We start from the raw sequence: 19,917 nt of genomic DNA on the forward strand, positions 1-19,917 counted from the left end.
AGTACTGCAGGGGGAACGTGAGATTTTCTTTAATGAATGAATAATTCCTTTAATATTTACACTATAATATGTTTGATAAAACATGTAAATGTAAGTTCAATATATTGCATTTTATATCCAATATTCACATTGTTTAATGCAACCGCTAACTTCTCTAAAACGTCTGGAAAACAGTTTGAGTTTCCTCTGAGAGAAAGACAAAGATCTTCAGTGAAACTCACATTTATCATTAAATTATAAATGCAACTTATAAAATAAAAAACAAGCAGTTCAATGCAAATTCAATGTCTGTGATCCTGATGATGAAATCAGTTCGCCATTAATTTCGTGATGGATTTAAAACATGAAAGTGTTTCTCAGATACAATGTTGGGCTGAGATAACTTTTGTCATCAATTGGAGCTATACAAATAAAACTGAATTGAATTGAGTTTTATTTGTTATTCTGAAAATGAAATAATCTTTTTTAATTTCATTATATCTCTATAATGATTCATTTATTTCTTTGATTTTAAAAAAAGCTGCTTTATATGTCTGCATCAGAGAAACTGCATTATAATACATATAATATACAGAGATAAATAAAAACAATGATTATTAAAGACAGCTGGAGACGAGGAGACTGTTCCCATAGTGGGGGGCTCTGACAGGGACGAGACATTAAAGATGTTAAACAATGTGAACACTAAATGCGTCCGATCGGAGCAGTATGTCATGATGAGCCTGAACTGGAGGAATATACAGCGGGTCGGATTCAGGTATAAACTCATAGGTTGTAAATGTGTATAATTGGGTTTTTATGTCTGTATTTTATCGTGTTTGTGAGGGCAACTGAGAGAGAAACCTCGGTCTCAGCGGGTCCTTCCTGCTAAAATAAAGGATAAATACAAATAAACAAATGCATTTTCTATTATATAGTAACAGTGACAGCCTTGATTTCCTCTTATGAATCGAAAGAAATATTAATATTATATAAAAATGTGCTTTAAAAACAATAACAAACAAATCCAACATACACTGTAAATCCTAAACATCTTAATAAAAGAACTTAAATTAATCCTCCAAACATTTGAGTCATTCTCATTCATTAGTTTTTAGTTCAGTATTTTAAGTTTTGATAATTTAATTCCAGTTTGTTCCATTGACTCATTTTCTTTAAGTTGACTTTATATCTTTAGTAAATTTAAGCCCCAAAATTACCACTTTGATAATCGATTAATTGTAAATAGTTGTTATGTCCGTCAGTTTGACAGGTGATGTAATAATTTGCTTTAGTGGAAGAAAAGTAAATTTACGTGGAAACATTTGTATAAAGAAAATGCTTTAAGTTACTTAATGCTCACAGTTATGTTTTTATTTGATTTCTCTATAACAGTTATTTTTCAGTGTTGTTACTGGATCAATAGTTTTTAATTGAAATGTTATATTATGGGATGTAGTTCTGTTGTTTTTATTAATCAGCGTTGGTCGATCAGGATTAACGCTGTCAGATGAATAAATTGATGATTTTAATTCAAATGAAGCTGATTAGTTAAGGGTTAAGGGTGACATTTCCGGACTGTGTGTCGCTCACATGTGGATGCTGTGAGGGACTGAAGACGCCTCCACGTGGCGTCCGTCGTGCGGCGTCCTCCATCAGGGCATTTATTCGTCCTCCTGCAGATTATCCTGTAGACTAATTAAAGCTGATATTAAGCGTGCGGACGAAACCGTTTGCTGCAATTTGTAACATTTAGACTAATGATGTTAAAGTCTGTCCATCACACAGGTTGGAGGGCGGTCGGATTGGGGGGGGGTATGAATGAGTGTGTGTGTGTGTGTGTTGGGGGCAGCTGGTCGGGTATAGATTGACTTAACCGCTGTCACTCTGATGGCTTTTGTGTCTTTTACTTGTCCAACAAACAGAGGCAGCTGTCCTCAAACCCCCACAGACAGACAGACGGACACACTCCCTCTGAAGCTTTAAAATACCTTCAACACAAATACAGAAGAGCTCCACAGCACCTGAAAACACCGAAATACCTGGAAATACCTGGAAACATAAAAGCAACAATATCTGGTTCTGCTGCATCGATTTTTATCCTTTTTTTTAAAACTGTCCACCGTGAGTTCGACAGTATTCTGTGACGATAAATCGAGTTCTCATATATATTCTGATAAACACTGTGGAAGACGATTAGGGCCTCAAAAATCAATGTTTTACATGTAGCCCTAACATTTATGTTTTTGAGTTTAGAGTACAAAAATAAATAGAAATTCTCAGAATTCTGTGTTTTGAATTATGATTCTTTTTTTCAGAATTCTGACTTTATTGAATTTTTAAAAAAAAAAATTGGCTCGATCCTAAAACTTATTGAGTTTAAAGTACTTTAAAAACTTACTTTACACTCAGAACTCAAATAAAAATGAGTTCCGGTTCTAAAAAAGTCAGAATTCAGAGTTTTGAAACTTTGAACTAATCTTTTCACGTGACCCTCTGATGTGTATTTAAGTTCTGAGTTTAAAAGGAAAAACTGTTTAAAACTCAGAGCTAATTTTATTTTTCAGAATTCTGACTTTATTGTAAATTTATATTCTGAGAATTTGTCCTTTTTTTAAATTCCACTCAAAGTCAAATAAAATGTTCAGACATGGCCCTAATAATCTTCCGTAAATTAATACTGACAGATATGAATAAAAATACCCGTCCCTGATTGTCGGCCATTTCTTCTGCTGAATTAAGACTTTGTAATCAGGCCACATTACAATCCGCGTCCCCTTTGGCATCATCGTACCTCCTTCCAGCCGAGCCTCCCCCATCTGCCTCCCTCCCTCCCTCCCTCCCTGCTTGGAGTGAAAGGGAATTCACTCTGCGATGAATGTTAACCAGTCGGAGGATGAGAGAGGGCCAAACGCTGCAGTGTTGTTGTGATCCACTCAGGCGGAGCAGCATTTGACGGAGAACTTTTTAATAGCCCCCTGGAGTTGCTCCATAAACGGCTTGGCTCCGGCCATTATTTGTCCCCGTTTCCTTTCTTTTGAGAGCGACACTATTGTGCGAACCACCAGCAAGCCAAAGCAATCATTTCCACTGCTTTGGGTAATTTGGGGAGTATGAATGCTCTTGATTTATCATCTAGTCTCCATTAAAATGTACGGGTCAGATTATGGCTCGGTGGCTCATAATCAAACTGCGTTCATTCACTCATTATTCATTCTGTGTTGTTCGGCAAACAAAAGCTAAACGTGCTCCTGGTTTCAGTTCCAGGCGGCATGTTGGAATATGCAGAATAATATCACAGGATGCTTCCAGATGGCTGTTTCATTTTCCTGCTAACACCGGAAATACTTTATGAACATCTGGGAGGAGTCCTGGTGGCACCCCCGCCCCCATGATCTTTTTATTGAAACACTTCCTGTGACGGATATATGACCTCTGAAAAACAACAAGTTGAAATCTGATTTTTCAAACCACTTCAGGAGGAGTTTAGTTACAACTGTGGATGTATTAAAGTCTGACCCATATTTAACAATTTATGACAAAAAAACAAAAAACATTTGTTTTCTTTATTGTTTTATTTCTGTTAAAACCTGGTGTGTGTTTAATTACACTGGCTTGAACCAACCAGTTTCAACCACTAATATCATGACACAGATTAATGCTAACAGTGCATCCGTTAGCAGGCACCTATATTTGAAGTGTTCTGAGTGGAACCTGAAAAGTTGTTTCCCAGCTGTGATTTTTCGGTTCTGTTCAAAAGTCTTGGAACCAGTGATATCAACAATCCGTCATCAACAGACACTTTTGTTCTCAAGGAAAACCTGAAAAATTGGTTCAGCTTTTGGTGGAAACAAACAAGGTGTGTGAACTGAAATGGAGCCAGTTCCCTGCTGGTGGACAGGGAACAAAGCCAGACCGGAACCGAAATCTACTTCTGAGACGGACTGACGGATGGACTTGTTACTAAACTGTAATGTTAGCTGCTGTTGACTAGTTAGCTTGGTTAGCTATACAGTTAGCTTACTTAGCCGCAGACCAAAACTGGCATGAAAACTACGTCCGTGCTGAATTCCCTGTCTTCAAACTGTCCTCTGTTGTATGATGTATTCGGTCCCGGTCAGACCGGGGTCACTGTGAGCTCCTAGTCCAGCAGAGCTAATAGGGCCGCTACAGCTGGGTTGCAGGGAACAACATTCAGCGCTATTGGCTGCTATAAACGACATTTAGTCCCTCCATCAGTGCCTCTTTTAACACTCTGCTTTCTGTTTCATGGGGACTTAAAGAGAACTGAGACCTTGTGGTCACTGGTGGTACTGCAACAAAAAATAAGAAATATTTTAAGTGTCGATGCCTCCAACTGTTAACAAGATTATTACTTTTTATATGATTAACATTTAATCCAGGAAGGTTTTATTATGTAAAAAAAAGTCATTATGGGTGACGTCTTGTGGGCGGAGCCAGGGAGAGAAACACTAAATAGTTTTAAACAGTGGTGTGACTGAGCTGAGATCTTCTGTCAGTGATTCAGTGTTTACAAGAGCAGCAGTAAATGAAGTGGATGCAGGTCGTGTCACTACCGTGTACAGAGCAGAAACACCGACTCGTATTTACATGTAAATGTGTCGACTCAGCCCTGTGATGTCACATATCCCAGCTGTCCCTGTGAGTCAGGATGAACTTCCTGTGAACTCCTGAGAGCGACGGTGTACCTGCTGAAGGACCCTCAGCCTCCTCTGGGTGGGTGGTCCTCTTCACTCACACTGATGGGGGGGTGGAGAAGGAGGAGGACGGCGGCCATTGTTCCAGACAAAGAGGATGGCGGAGGTCGTTCATTAAGCAAATTATCTCCACGAGGAATCTTTACGTCCAGCATCCCCTCGTCCCCCTCCACCTTCTCCTAAAGATAAAGATAAAAGTTAAACTGGGACTAAAACCGGTCTCAGCTGAGAGTAAATTAGAGAAACTAAATGTAATCTGTGGAGGTTTGATAAATTCAGCTGCTGCTGTTTTCAGTGTAAATAATGAAGCCAACCTGCTCTCTGTATAAAACTGCTGCACTGAACAAACAGTTGCACAATTAATGGTTACTGTCAGTAATTACAGTCCTGTAATAAAACGGGATCGTGTGAATGAGCCGCAGGCTGTCGGCACATCAGCACATCCATTTTTCACCGCCAGCGTGTCGTAATATTGTTCCACAACATAATGGCAACACTTGTTCCAATAAAAGGGGCAGTTTTACACCATGTTTTCATAGTAAGCTTTTATTTGACTGCCGTAACAGTGCTGTGAATTCATCAAAACCTTTACAACTCACAGTAACTCATGAATGTCTCCCCGAACAGCTGCACAGACTCTTATAAAACGCTGCTTCCTCACAGGCTGCTGTCTGAAAACATTACAGGATCCCCAAATGTGTCGGACACAGTTTCCACCGTTTCCTTCGAGAGGAGTCAGAGATCAGAGCTCGTACTCATCAGAGCTGGAATCAGTCCTACGAGAAAAGAAACGAATCAAACAGATAATAAACACTCATTAAAAACTGCGTTAAATTTATTTGCAGATGATGAAGCTCTAATTTTGAATAAATAATTTTGTTTCCCTGAGGTGTATTTCCAACACTTTCTCTGTGTTTTTCAGATTTCAATCTGAAGTCAGGATTCTTCAAGAGGACTTTGTTAAAGTACAATGTGTGTAAATCTCCAAAAATGACAAATTAAAATAGACTAACTTATATATCAGTATTGGTCCTAATAACCCCCCGAGTCCCAAACCCTAAAGGCAGACGGAAGCGTATACGTCACAGGTGTATGTTTATTATCTGCGGCCATTTAGGACCCAAACAGAAGCAATGTGATTAATAGACTCTATTTCATTCATTCTGTTTTCCTTCACTTAAATGCAGAGTTTGATAAATACCCGGCTCATTAAGGGCCCCTCAGTTTCGGGGTCAGTGGCGGCGTGCACTATGCAGCCGAGCACACACAGCGTGTGACGGTGGCCCCTGAGAAATCGTTGCTTCATTTAATTGCATTAATTAAAGTGCTGATGTGTTTGTGCCTTTTATAGGAGCCGGTATCGACACAGCAGGCCGGCGGTGACAAATTACACGGCTGCCATGTTTGATTAATAGCCGCTTTAACATACATGTTAGCCCAGAAACATTCGAAATGTAATAATAAAAGAGCACATCATTCAGCACTCAAACGGCCGCGCTCATAAACTGGAGCTGGAAGAAAGCTGACTTCATTCAGACAAACGTGGCAGTTATTACAGAAGAGCACAGCGGTGGAGAGCTGCAGCTGGACCAGGACTTCTGGTTTCAAGTTGATCCACTAAAAGTTTTTTAAGAATCTGAACAGAATAAGTTTTAGTTTTAGAGAAACACTATTATTTTATTATTCATTTATGAATCCAAAAACTAATAACAGCTTATTTTTCATACTTTAAATCAAATATAAAGTCAAAAATAGGAAATAAATTATATTTAATGTGTCCGACCTCTTTGTGTGTTACAGTTGATATTACAAACAACGTTCCTCAAATTATGAAACCTTATGCTAATAATGTTTGACTAAATGAGGAAATAGCAATCAGTTAGCTTAGCATAATCACATGTTTCCCTCTCAAACTGTTGTTATGCTAGCTTTTGATTCTACATTGTAAAAAATGCAGATTGCAGCAGATCTGCTTAATGTGAGAGGCTCAACTGGCAGAAACGAAATGCTGCAACCAACAATAATTCTCATTATTGATCAGCAGTCTATTGAGCTGTAGTTTTCCATACGATCTGACTGTAACTGAGGTCTAGTGTAAATGTGTCTGTCTGAAACCCTGGATGATCCCCGTCCTGTGCTCGCTCTGTAATCAGCCACACATTCCTGTCTTTAGCAGTAATAACAGTGGATGAGTCTTCGTGCGTGGCGTCCCGGCTATCGGCCGGGCGGGGAGGCTGCGTACTGCGACACCTCGTTAAAATACCAGCTGCAGCCGCGGCCGTAAAGCACACAGTTTGTGTTAGCTGATAAGCCTCAATGGACTTTAATGGCTGCATTTACCCCGTTAGACTAATATTATTGTTAGACATGATATTGTGATGTGACAGGCTGCTCATGTCACAGAACAACTTCTCACTCTGCAGATATTACAACAGCAGCATCATTAGGAGCAGATTATAAAGCATTAGGATTCAGTGCATTACAGAATGAATCTCTAACTTTTCATGTCACCATCATGAGTTCATTCATCAGAGAGCAGCACTCAGTATTCTCACATCCAGACTTTAAACTGTACCACGGCAGAGACAGACAGTGGCAGGCCTGCACAGACTGTAAGACATTATGTAACTCATCATAACTCATCATAATGAGATTACCTGCAGTTAATAAGAGAGCTGATATATAAATACAGTGGAAGTCTACTGCATTTAAAGGTTATAAATGAGCTTTGGAACATGAATATAGCAGCAAACAACTACTAGCTAAAGACATAGAGGAGTAATGTTGCTCCGTGTACAGAGCGATTGAAACAGTTTTTATCATTTACGTCGGTGAATTAAGGATTTATTTCCATCAAACCAGAGTTGGTGATTGTTGGAAACACTAACAGAGACGGTTTAATGAGTTTTATTCTGTTTCTGTCCACCTTGAATGAAGTTACAATGATCTGAAGGTAAAATGACTCTCTGGAGAGAGTGATAGCCGTATTTACAGGTTCTGGTTAAACAACGTGAGTCTGTCAGTGGAACAAACAACTACTGTTAGTCTTTAAAATATATTTTACATATAAAAAAACAGGAAACTGCATTACACAGAAATCGCCCAGGACAATGAATAATAATAAGACGTATGAAAGAACAGAAGTGCTGCTGCACAGAAATTACACTAATTACAGTTTCGGCTCATCAATTTTTAATCAGAAGAACAATTTATTTCCAGGAGAAGCAGTTGATGTTTTCCACAAACAGAAGCCAGAGTACAAAGAGTGTGTACACACAGACAGTGTGTACAGACAGTGTGAACAGTACAGACAGTGTGTACAGACAGACAGTGTGTACAGACAGTGTGTACAGACAGACAGTGTGTGCATACAGTGTGTACAGACAGACAGTGTGTACAGACAGACAGTGTGTACAGACAGTGTGTACAGACAGTGTGTACAGACAGTGTGAACAGTACAGACAGTGTGTAAGACAGTGTGTACAGACAGTGTGTACAGACAGTGTGAACAGTACAGACAGTGTGTACAGACAGACAGTGTGTACAGACAGTGTGTACAGACAGACAGTGTGTACAGACAGTGTGAACAGTACAGACAGTGTGTACAGACAGTGTGTACAGTACAGACAGTGTGTACAGACAGACAGTGTGTGCATACAGTGTGTACAGACAGAAGTGTGTACAGTACAGACAGTGTGTACAGACAGTGTGTACAGACAGACAGTGTGTACAGTACAGACAGTGTGTACAGACAGTGTGTACAGACAGACAGTGTGTACAGTACAGACAGTGTGTACAGACAGTGTGTACAGACAGTGTGTACAGACAGTGTGTACAGTACAGACAGTGTGTACAGACAGTGTGTGTGCTGTACACACTGTCTGTCTGTACACACTGTCTGTGATACCTCAGCTCCTCGGTGACGTCTGGACCTGTGATTGAGGGAAAAAAGACCTGTTGAAAAATTGGCTATTTAATTAAGTAGCTAACAAAATACAAATCTCAATAGCTTGGGAAATAATTGTGCAACCCTCATTAAGCATTCCATCTGGGCAATTACCCTCTTTTTAGAGTCGGGGAGTTATAAATGACTGGCCGGTAATTGAAGCTAACAGTCGGCGAGAGCCTGAGATGAACTGAATTACACAATGTCATTAAAATAAATACATCAAATAATTATCCGATGGAAAATAAATGGACTGAACGCGTGTAATTGTTCTTTCGAATTAGTTCCCCCACCACTCTGGGAGCCATCGCTCAACCCCTCCTGCAGGCACACAAAGATCCTCACTGCGATAAATATTTCCCTCTGTGTCCTCCGTTTAGTCTCTAATTTGTTTTACAGTTTTTGGAAGGTGCTTCATTTAGCACATCATTTAGCATCAGATAACGGCGAGAGTGGAGGTGCTCCTGCCGCCAGCGCAGTTTCCAAAATAAGAGCGTAAACTTCTTTGATTGCAGCGTTTATGAGATTAAGCAGCACACAGTTAAAGAAAAGCTCATTTCTTGCTGCGATTATGGAGCACGCAGTGGAGCGGAGCCATTGTGAGACACTTCTTTGTCCTTCTGACAGATTACTTCCTTGATTTGGTAAAAAAGGGGAATCCTTTCCTTTTTTACCTTGAACCCTGCGGAGGAGCTCACGCTTGAAACATTTTCAGCTGAATTGATAGTGACCTGATTTATGGGCCTTATTGCGCCGTATAATTAATTTTATGCATATGACTTCCTTTACAATTACCATGCCGGCCGATTGGAGAAGTTCACTGCTTATATGAAGCCATCAATAATTGCAGATTCATCAGTGGGCGGGCTGAACATCTGCACGAGGACGGACAGGAAGGAGATTGTCTCCTATATTGTGTAAAAGGGCAAACGCTGCGGGTTGACTGAACCCTCTAAAGAACCAGCCTGAATGACGTTCAGAGAGTCAGACTGTTGTCCTGCAGTCGCTCCAACATTCACAATAACAACAATAATAATAATAACAACAATAATAACCGTCATTTTCTGGGGAACATTTAGTGGTTTTAATACAGTTCAGCAGCCTGAAATCCACAGGTAGAGTCGCTTTCACACAGGAAGTGAATGTTGTGTGCGGTGAGATCGATGGAAAGACGCTGACGGGTGAGACAGGTGAGAGTGATGCGTTTGAGCGTTTCCTCTCAGGTGTCAGTCAGGTGCAGCGAGGCCTCTGATTGGGCGTGAAGGCCGGTGGCTCTGCCTGTGTTCGGCCCCGGGGGGGTCGGGTCCAATCAGAGGTTCCTGAGTGAGCGACGAGCAGAGTGAGGTCAGGAGTAATGGAGAGAGCGGACACACACAGGACAGAGCTTCAGGTTCATTCACTGGAATCTGAATAACAAACACTAAAGAATAAAAACTGCTTCAGATACTCAGACAGGATGTGGTTGTTCATCGTTTACAGCTCCTCTCCAGAACAAACAGAGCCGCTGATTAAAACCACTAAACACACAGAGAATATTTATAATTTTTGCTTGAATAATGACTCAAACAATTAATCAATTATAAATTGGTTATAAATTTTAATCCTGATGCCTCTATATGAGCTACAGAAATAAAGATCGTTAATATAAACACGTCCAGAATGAAAGTTCCTAGTAGGGTTTTTAATAGTTATATAATATATAATCATTATTATTACTCTCCACACATTTGTGAAACTGTAGATTTTAAAGAGAAAATAAAACAGATATTTAATAGTTGTTTAAGGTCCAGTGTGAAACATTGAGGAGGATCTATTGACACTGAATCGTAATGTTTGACTCTTTCTCTCCGTCTGTTTCTGGCTGCATCCACTACTTTCTTCAGGTTTTTATGTGTAAATGGAAAATAAAAAAAGTCGATGGAAACACGTTTGGGCCTAAAAGACGACACAGATGTGTATAAAACTCCGACCTGCAGTGTAAATCCAGCTCTCTGACACCTGACATCATCATGTTTAGTCCACATAATTGAAAACCTCTCGCGCTCTACATGCACTCAACAACACATCAGCTGCAGATTGTACAAGACAAACACTGTATGCAACATATTAATGTCAGCCGGTTAAACACTGCGGCGTGTTATCGTCTGAGGGAGGTCTTTATTAAAATGAAATGCATGCAGGGATGTATGGCCCGTGCCAGGGACACGCTGGGACTGAATTGATCTGGATGACATGAATAATTTAGCTGACAGTAAAGGAGGTAATATAAATGCACACATATATTCTAATCTTGGCGGCGGCGGTGCGTGGACGCTGTGTTTCTCGCCGCCTCCGTCCTTCTCTCTCGTGGAAAAGCAGCAGAATTAATCCAGAAATGTATCTGTGGCTCAGAATTATTCACATACAGATGCATGATAATGATTCCCAGATTAATCGGCGCTGAGAGCCGCTGCCCGCTGTCTTTCCCCGCAGCCGAGGCAACTCTTTTCCCTTCCAGCTGACCTTTACCTCGACAGCGGTCTCATTTCACAGCTAATACCCTGATAGACGCTGACACCTGAGTGCTGGCCTCCTCCTCCAGCCTGTCACCCAGAAACCCCGGCGTCCCTGTAAGACAGCACGCTGGGAACAGACGCCCTACCTTCGTCCTCGCCGCAGCCAGAGTCCAGTTAAAGTTTCATTATTACTGCACCATCAGATAATATCATATAGTAACTAGTTTCACTTCACCTGTTGGACTGTCGGAAAATGTTTGATACCAAAAAAAATATTTTAAAGATTTGATTCATTTTTCAACAAAACTCGTTATCTTCTTACTTACAATGTATTATTTTATTTTTTAATCTAAAAATTCCCTTTTTTCAGTACTAGCTAAGTTAGCGTTAATAACAACAAAACTTTGGCGCCACTTTTGCTAACATTAGCTATGTCTCACACATTATAGATGAACGATAGCTTCCTACTAGCAGAGAGTGATGCGAGGCATCCAGCTAGCTAACTGTAGCTAAGCTAAGCTAACTGGGGTTGTCTGTCTGGCTGGCTGTGTCTTGGCATTGCATTGTGGGTCTGGCGTTGGTTGCTTCATGGTGTTGGCTGATGGGTGATTTGTAAACTGTGAGCTAGTTAGTAGCATGGAGCTAACGGTCCTAATAAAATATAGGAACATTGCAGATAGTAACGTTATTCTAAATATGATTGTCAGTTATTTTATAACGTTCAGTGTTTGTCACTGTTGGCCGACGCCCAGGATGCAGTTCACTGAACGACCACTGGTGGCGCTGTTAGCTGCAGTTTGTATATGGGAGCTTTAACAACTATATTTATTGTTACAAACATTTTTCACCTCCTAATAACATGGCCTGTGATTGGTTGAGGGAGGGTCAACATCTCATTTATAAAAGCCAGTCTTCAGCAAGATCAGTAACAGATAAATAAATCTAAATCAAATCAAAATCTGGTGTTCAGACCTTCATTGTTTCAGTTTTACATATTCCTGATCTGGGGCCAGCTCATGTGGGAGGAACTGGGGGCCAACAGGGGCCCCCTACAGCAGCCACGTTTGTGGAGGTCAAGACGGCGTTTAGTCCTGATGCTTCTGGACCAAAGGTCACTGAACTCATTAGGGATTGTCCTCTGGGGGGGGGGGGCAGGAATATCTGCCCTACATTTAAAGTCAATCTGTCGGGAGGTTGTAGAGAGCAGGAAGTTACCTCTACACACGTGTGTAAACACAAACATCGGCGCTGTGGAGAGCGGGGAGTTGGTGTTTTGCCAAACTGCAGCCGCCACAATAGCGCGAGTCTCCCCGGCGCTGCCGCTAACAGATGGCCTGAGGAAAACAGCTCATTTGGACACCAACAAAGAGCCACCAATGATTTAATGATCATTTCTCATTCAGCCATTATTTATATGGGCATATAATCAACTGACACACAATATTTCATTTGTGGGGAGGCTCTTGTGTCAACAGAAGGCCGCGGCACCGAGACTTTCCACACTTGTGAGGAGGAGCGGCGCCACTGTTACAGCCTGAATTATTATGCTGATTATAAGCTGTTTTTATGACACACCTCTTTCAATTAAACGGCCGATAATGAATGCGTCCCCCCGACAGGTGTTTTTGTTGTTGGCGCTCTGATTTACATGGCAGACTAATTTGGTTGAGAGGCGGATATAAAGAAGGTCACCCCCCCCGTGGTGTAAAGTCCTGCTCTGAGGATGTTCCCGTGTAAATACACAACAACGGGCAGGTGATCTAACTGCGAGGTAATGAGCTCTGCAGGTAGAGCTGTTGCTGTGGGGTTCGGGTTAATTAATGAAGTGATCCGGGGCTCGGGGAGGAAGGCTTCCTGCGGGCCCCGAGCAGCAGGTCACAACACTGACAGATGCCCTATTACAATGTTAATGATAGTGGGGGCCGGGTCAGATAATCATATTCAAAGCTTTTTCTAGCAGATAACAATCACATGCCACTGATGGACCCCCCCCCCCCAACCCCACAATCCCCCTAACACCACCAGCACTGAATGGTTGAGTCACCGAGGACTGATCAATGTGATCAAGACCTGATAAGATCTGGTCTGCAGCACGCGCCGTGAGCACTCACCAGGGAACCGTCACCGACTCTGCTCATCGCTGGCAGCGCTGCCTGGTGACACTGGCCAACATCAACCCCGCCCCCGCCCCCCCCAGGACCACAGAGATTCTCTGAAAAATAACAGCCAGACAAATGTAGAGGAGTAAAACGTACAATGTGGTAATAGATTACACCGGAGTAAAGTACGGGATAAAGCTGATAATGGACACCACGAAGGGCATTATCTCTCTTCTACCCTGGTCACCACATCCAGCAATAACTCCGTTTCCATGGTAACACCTGAGGGTCTGACCAGTACCAGGAAGATTCATCACCATCCCATAATATTCTAATGCAATGGAAACGTTCACTACTCCAGTAAATAGCAACAGGAGAGATTTCTAGTTCCCGCAGATATAATAAAGAAAAAATTACTTTTCTTCACCTCGTAGTAACGCGGCTCGTGATTGGTCGAGGACAGTTCAACATGGCCGCCATGTTTTAATCTGTTTTTGGGCTTTATTGACAGAAATAACCTACGGTGATTGGAGAAGGAAGCGAAGGTTTTGGATTAAAGAGCAGCAGACCTTGAGAGGATCCACCAAACCAGATCAGATCGCCCCAAGAGGAGAGGAAGAGAGTCGGACAGGAGCCATACTATTAATCAGCTCCAGTGTACATGTGGGAATTATTGATTTAAAACAAGAAGCCATTACATTTTTAGTCATTATTTGTTTACATTTTGAAGCTGCTATCATTTCCTATTTGCACTTTAACCATGGAAACAGACAACTGTGACTGCTTTACTGTTGATACTGAATGAAAAGATGATGCTTATGAGGCGAACTCTGAAGTTATAGGAAGATTTCTGGATACATGTATGTATTTATATATGAGCTATACATTTCACAGCTGGAACCTGGTAAATAAGTCATCATGGCGGAGAGGAAGGGGCGAGCGGGGCCCTGTGATGTGTAAAAAATGAAGCGAGTAAAAAGAGGCCAAGAGGCAACGCGGGTGAAATTTATTTTTCAACCTCTGTCAGTTCGGTGCATTAATCTAAGAACATCAGCGTGAACGTGTGATTCCTCCGTCAGCGGCCACTCCTCCTGCTCCCTCATCCCAAACATTAAATATCACCTGCCGTGATTAATCCCAACTTAATTAAATCCATCAGCGAGACAATGGCCAGCCAATGAGGTATGTAATCATTCACATAGTAAATTAAAGGAAGGAACGGCTCCTCTGTGTTCTCCTCTGACAAAGATGGAGAGGATGGAGCAGGAGGTCCCAGAAACTCAGCTGGAGGGGGGGTTGGAGCTCAGACTCTTTATGTTCAGGCTTTGATAAAAACATCAGATTTCCTCTCAACTGTAAACTAATTTATATTGCAGCACTGAAAACTCTTCCTAAGCCCCGCCCCCTTTTTGATCAGTTCTCCAATCACAGTTGAGCAACCCTCAGTCAACTTCCTCCTTTCCTGTACTTAGATATGCTATATGCTAGGCTAATCTATGTTGGAAAGACATTTTGAAGATGGTTGAAAGATAAAAGACACACACACACACACACATACATATTAGGGATGGAGAGATTCCCCGATTTGAATCGGTGGTCCGAGACAGACGTTTGCGATGCGAGTGCACCGATAGCTTCAGTGTGCATCCGATGTAACTGCCGGCTAAATGCGCAATGTATCTTTCTTTGCGTGTCTGCCTCGGTAAAACCCACGGTTACATCGATTATTACATAGTTTATCTCCTCTGCACCCGTGTTTTCGAGGCGCCTTAAACGCACCATCACTGTCTTTCTGTGCGGCATCACAGACGCAGTTAGTTAGTAAACAGAAAAAATGAGGGAAGCGACTCAACAGGTGAAGAGGAGATATTAAGCGTTAATTATTAAGCAGGCACTAGTATGGGCATTGCACTATGATGAAGTTATTTTGAAGTTATTTGCACATTGTTGATGTTGGGAAGTTTTATAAGTATTTTGTAAAACATTGTGAAATTACAGACAGAGAACACTATTAGTAAAAGGACCTGAGACAGGACTGTTTGTTTTGTTATTTTTATTAAGAGGCCAAAAAGAAATTGCCCGAATATAATACATTTAGTGTTGTATAAGTAGAGAATGAGATTAAAAACACATACAAATATTTTTTGTTTATGATTTAGTGTTTATTAGGAATAAAACAATCCTCTGTCTGTACCATATTGAATCACATCTTCTTTTTAAGTTGGATTTATTGGTTTGCTTTATAGAAAACAATCAAGTATCAAATACATTAGAAACCAGATGTGTGTTGGTAAATTCTTTGTATTGTGTTGAATCGTTTGAATCGCATTGTATAAAGTCAAATCGTTGTCAAATCATTAATGAATCGTATCGCATCGTATGGACAGGGGGCTCCACTGTATCGTTAATGTATCGTATCGCTGGCAGAGTATCGAGATGTGTATCGAATCGGCCTCAGTGGTGGGGATTCACATCCCTAATACATATACATATATTATATATATATATATATATGTATATATATATAATATATGTATATGTAGTCACATCTTAAGTTAGCTAATGTTAGCAAAATGCTAAAATCCATTAAAAATAAGAATTCCTTCAGTTTCAAAAAGGCCTTCACAGAACTTTACTGCTGGGGCCCTGATCATAATTCTATATAGAGAGACAGATTATATATTCTATATTTATAGAGACAGATTATATATATAAACACAGATTAAATGATAGAGAGACAGATTATATATATTCTATATTTCTGACGTGGTGCTGCAGGCCGGAGGAGGTTCAGACACTGAACACACACACTGATCTTCAGACTCTCAGAAGGTCACACGAGCGTCGGCCTACAGCAGGAAAACAGATGTTTGTGGTCGAGGATGATGCTCACACACACACACACACACACACACACACACTCACACTCACACACACACACACACGCACACACACACACACACACACACAGCAGCTGGGATGTTAATGCCAGCAAACAGGATTATCCTCAGAAAGGATTTCTCTGCTAAGCATTTCCTCTTAATTAGATTTCTCAATCTCAGGGATGAATTGCCTTTTAGCAGCGAGAGCCGCCACTGAGGGAGCTGTTAGCTCCTTATAACTGAATTAAATGCATAATTAGTGATACAATTACATTAGCAGAGGGTCTTTTGTATTTGTGTGAGTGAAGGGGATGGAGAGTGAGGGGGGGGCACTGATATATGAGAGAGGATCTGCAGCTACATTCAGGATCCAACAGGTGAGAATATGAAGATGTTCATACATCTGTGGAGATTACCTTTAATTCACCATTATTTTAATCATAATTAACTATCATCAGTAAGTATTATTTACGTTATGTTTACTGACTGGTTGCTTTCTGATGACGCAGTCCTCTGCTCTCTCTTCTGAGGTTGTCAGTCTGACTTTACCTTCGCATCCTTCTTGACTAGGTCACCATTTAAAAACTGTCTTTTACCCGTTTAAATAAAGGTTAATAATAATAATTATAATAATAATAATAAATCAATGACCAGATGAAACACTCTACGCTGATGACACAGTCCTGTATTCCTCTTTTGAGACTGCGGTTGTCAGTTTGACTTTAAGGAAAAGAAATCAGGGAAATGTATTTATGATTATACACCAAGTTTAATAATGAAATTAGTTTTTAGTCCTTCATGCTGCACACATAGATAACGATTAAAAGAGACTGAACATTAGCAGCCTGAAGTCCAAGCTCTCTATTCGGCTCTCTTCCTCTCCTCTTGGGGAAGCAGCACTCGCCATGATGGAGTTTGTCCCGTCCGGTCGATCTCGCTTTAATCCAAACTCCATGTTTCCTTTGCTGATGACTGCAGGCTGTTTAAGGTAACACATGTTTCAGCAACAAAGAACAGAAACACAGAGAGAGGTTTGAAGGAGCCTGAATGTGGAGCCAAACTCTCCTGAATCCAGCTGGTTTGAACAATTTTGGCTTTAAAATCAAACCAATCAAACATTATTATTATTATTATTATTTTGAGGAGCTTCTGGCTACTACATCTACCTGCACTGCCTTTACCATGGCAACCACAGTACAGAATGATGTACCTGTATCAGCATCTCCTCTCAACCTGCTTTACTTCCCTAAAACGAACCACCTTTGAGTCTCTGGTGCAGCTTCCCTTCAACTTATTGTAAAATCATCCACGTTGCAGATCCAACACTTCCTCCAGAACAGACAGTGTAATATATCGGTATCGTCCCGCAGACAGGAAGTGCGTCTGTGAACATCTGAATGTCAGGTACTGTAGTGCACACATTAACCCCTGATGCTCCTATTTACTACACGTCCACAATCTGGATTCATGGTCAATTCATCATTAGTCACACACACACACGCCCTGAACATACACTGAGCACACGCCCTGCTCACACCTCGCCCCTCCATCCTCGCCGTGTATCCCTGAACCATTCATCACCGGGCGGCCGCTGACAGTGACGGATGGGTCAGCCCGCCACTGGCACTCTCCCAGCCAGAGACTCATACGGCCACAGCAGCGGACTGACAGCTGGAGCAACATGTCAAGTGGTGGAGAGACTGCGGCCATTAATAACCTCCGTCACATGATCACCTCAGTGTGAGGGGGGGGCGTCCACGCCTCAGCGTCAGGGCCGGGGAGGGAGATGTCACAGCGACAGTCATGGACGCCTGATCTTTAATCAAGTGCGCGGGGACGATGGGTAATGAATATATCGCTCACAAATTGGAAGGTGTGGGGGAGGACACGCGGGGGGCGGGGGGGGCCCGATGGGAGATCTGATGACCCATCTGTGGCTCGGGGGTGACCCTGGGGAGCGGTCCTCTTAAAGGCGACCCCGCCACTCTCGCCACATCTGAGCACATGTAACGTGTCATTCATTCAGTGAGAGATCGTAATCATGTGAGGAGGCCTGCTCGATGAGCCTCGACAGGCCTGAAGTCCGCCGCTCAACCAGAACCCGCACAGTGTCTCCATCAGGAGATCCACAACAAAACCCAAATATCCATCAATAAGCCCTCAGATCAGATTAAAATCTGATTCTCAGGAGAGTTTGAGACTCATTGTAGATGTTTAAAAGCTGTAAAGACACACGTGATCTTCCCATAGTGTTCCAGATACAGATCTGTAGACCACAGAACCTCTGCAGCGCTACAGTACTTTAATCTGAGATTTAGACAAAGTTTGAGTTTACATAATGTTCAGAATAAAGTTGAAATATTTTGAGAAAGTTGGAAGTCAGCTGAGGCATAAATTGGTTGAATTTGACAGTTTTTTATTTGACTTCCAGCTGATTTGTCTCACAGGAGATCCTGATAATGAAATTAACTGCAGCAGCGTCCTTCTGAACAAATGATGTGTTCGATGAGGTCGATCTGTGGGAACCAGCCCACAAACATAATCAGTAAAATCTTAAAGCTCCAGCTCTGCCCGGGGAGGGGAGGCCTGATATGATCTCCTCTCTTCAATGCAAAAGAAGCATTATTGTTTAATTGACTTTCACCTCTCCTTGTCCGCGGAGCTGATGTATGCAAAGCGACTGTCCGTGAGCCGGACGCGCGTGAGCCGTTTATTTCCACGCGCTCTTTAAGAGCCGAGATGATCCTTTAATCCAATTCTACTCAGCAATCAAAGATCCATGAATCAGCCCCATTATGAGCAGGCCTATGGCCGAGCCCCACGTTCTGCATGTCATTATTGTGGGTGGGGGGGGGGCTGTACCGTAACAAAGCTGCTTTTAATGAGATTCCACAAAGCTCCAAATCAGGCCATCCCAGCATGCATCCTGGCTAATTCACTTAAAAATAATTCATTCCCAAAGACAATCGCTAACTGAGGAGCAAGGACGACAACCACGCTTCATTTTCAACCTTCACAGCAGCAGAGCCTCATCCCAGCGAGGGAGGGGCCCAACGCACACACAGTGATTAACTTAAATGTCCTCAGTGTCCCCAGACTCACAGATGCAGATTTGGCAGAGGCCGAGGGGTATAAGTCATCTTGTGTAAAGCTAATAAAATCAGAGGCTAATGCTAGCAGCGCTCGCTCCTTTATGAATAGGAAAATAAATATTCAATTACTACTTTATACAGAGAGAGAATTCAATTTCTGTCCGTCTCTTCTGCGAGCATTTGCAGAGAAACGGAGGAATGAGAGAATATAAAAGTCCATCAGTCAGAGGAGGCTGCTGTAAACCGGCACTCTGTCACACAAAGTACGTCTCCTGAGGTGTTCGGACGCAGATCGAGATGGCTTAAATTACCCGCCACGTCTGATGTGGTCGATATATCTCCTCCAGGTGAGCCGGGCCATCCGTTATGATTGTGGAATTATAGATTGGATGTTGGTTTCTGTGCGATTGAGAGCGAGATCCATCAAACTGTCCTACATTTCTTTTTGTTTTTATTTAAATATGAGATCACAAATCACAATTAATACTGGGACACCCACACAGACAGTAACAGCTGTTCTTACGGTTCACATTAGGAACCTGGATTACATTAGTCCACATCGGGTCTCTGTTACAGTGCACTTTGGAGTACTGCAGAAAGTTAGTTTAAAAAATACCAGTAATGCTTAATTCCTAAAAATTATTAAACAATAAGTTCAGTAAATATACAAACATCAGTTGGATAAACCTCATTGTTTAATACTCAC

At 41.8% G+C, this 19,917-nt stretch overlaps 2 protein-coding genes across 2 annotated transcripts in view; both read left to right on the top strand.

Moving 5' to 3' along the window:
- LOC127351460 (uncharacterized) overlaps positions 1–19,917 on the top strand; it is a 52,619-nt gene that overhangs the window by 29,879 nt on the left and 2,823 nt on the right. The gene's annotated exons all lie outside the window — the stretch shown is intronic.
- rpl17 (ribosomal protein L17) overlaps positions 15,686–19,917 on the top strand; it is a 60,271-nt gene continuing 56,039 nt past the window's right edge. The window contains exon 1 of the mRNA XM_051378611.1: positions 15,686–15,697. The gene's annotated coding sequence lies outside the window, so the exon portion shown is untranslated. The remainder of the gene's footprint in view (positions 15,698–19,917) is intronic.

The sequence above is a fragment of the Dicentrarchus labrax genome, unplaced genomic scaffold (assembly GCF_905237075.1).
Source record: "Dicentrarchus labrax unplaced genomic scaffold, dlabrax2021, whole genome shotgun sequence".
Lineage (NCBI taxonomy): Eukaryota > Metazoa > Chordata > Actinopteri > Moronidae > Dicentrarchus > Dicentrarchus labrax.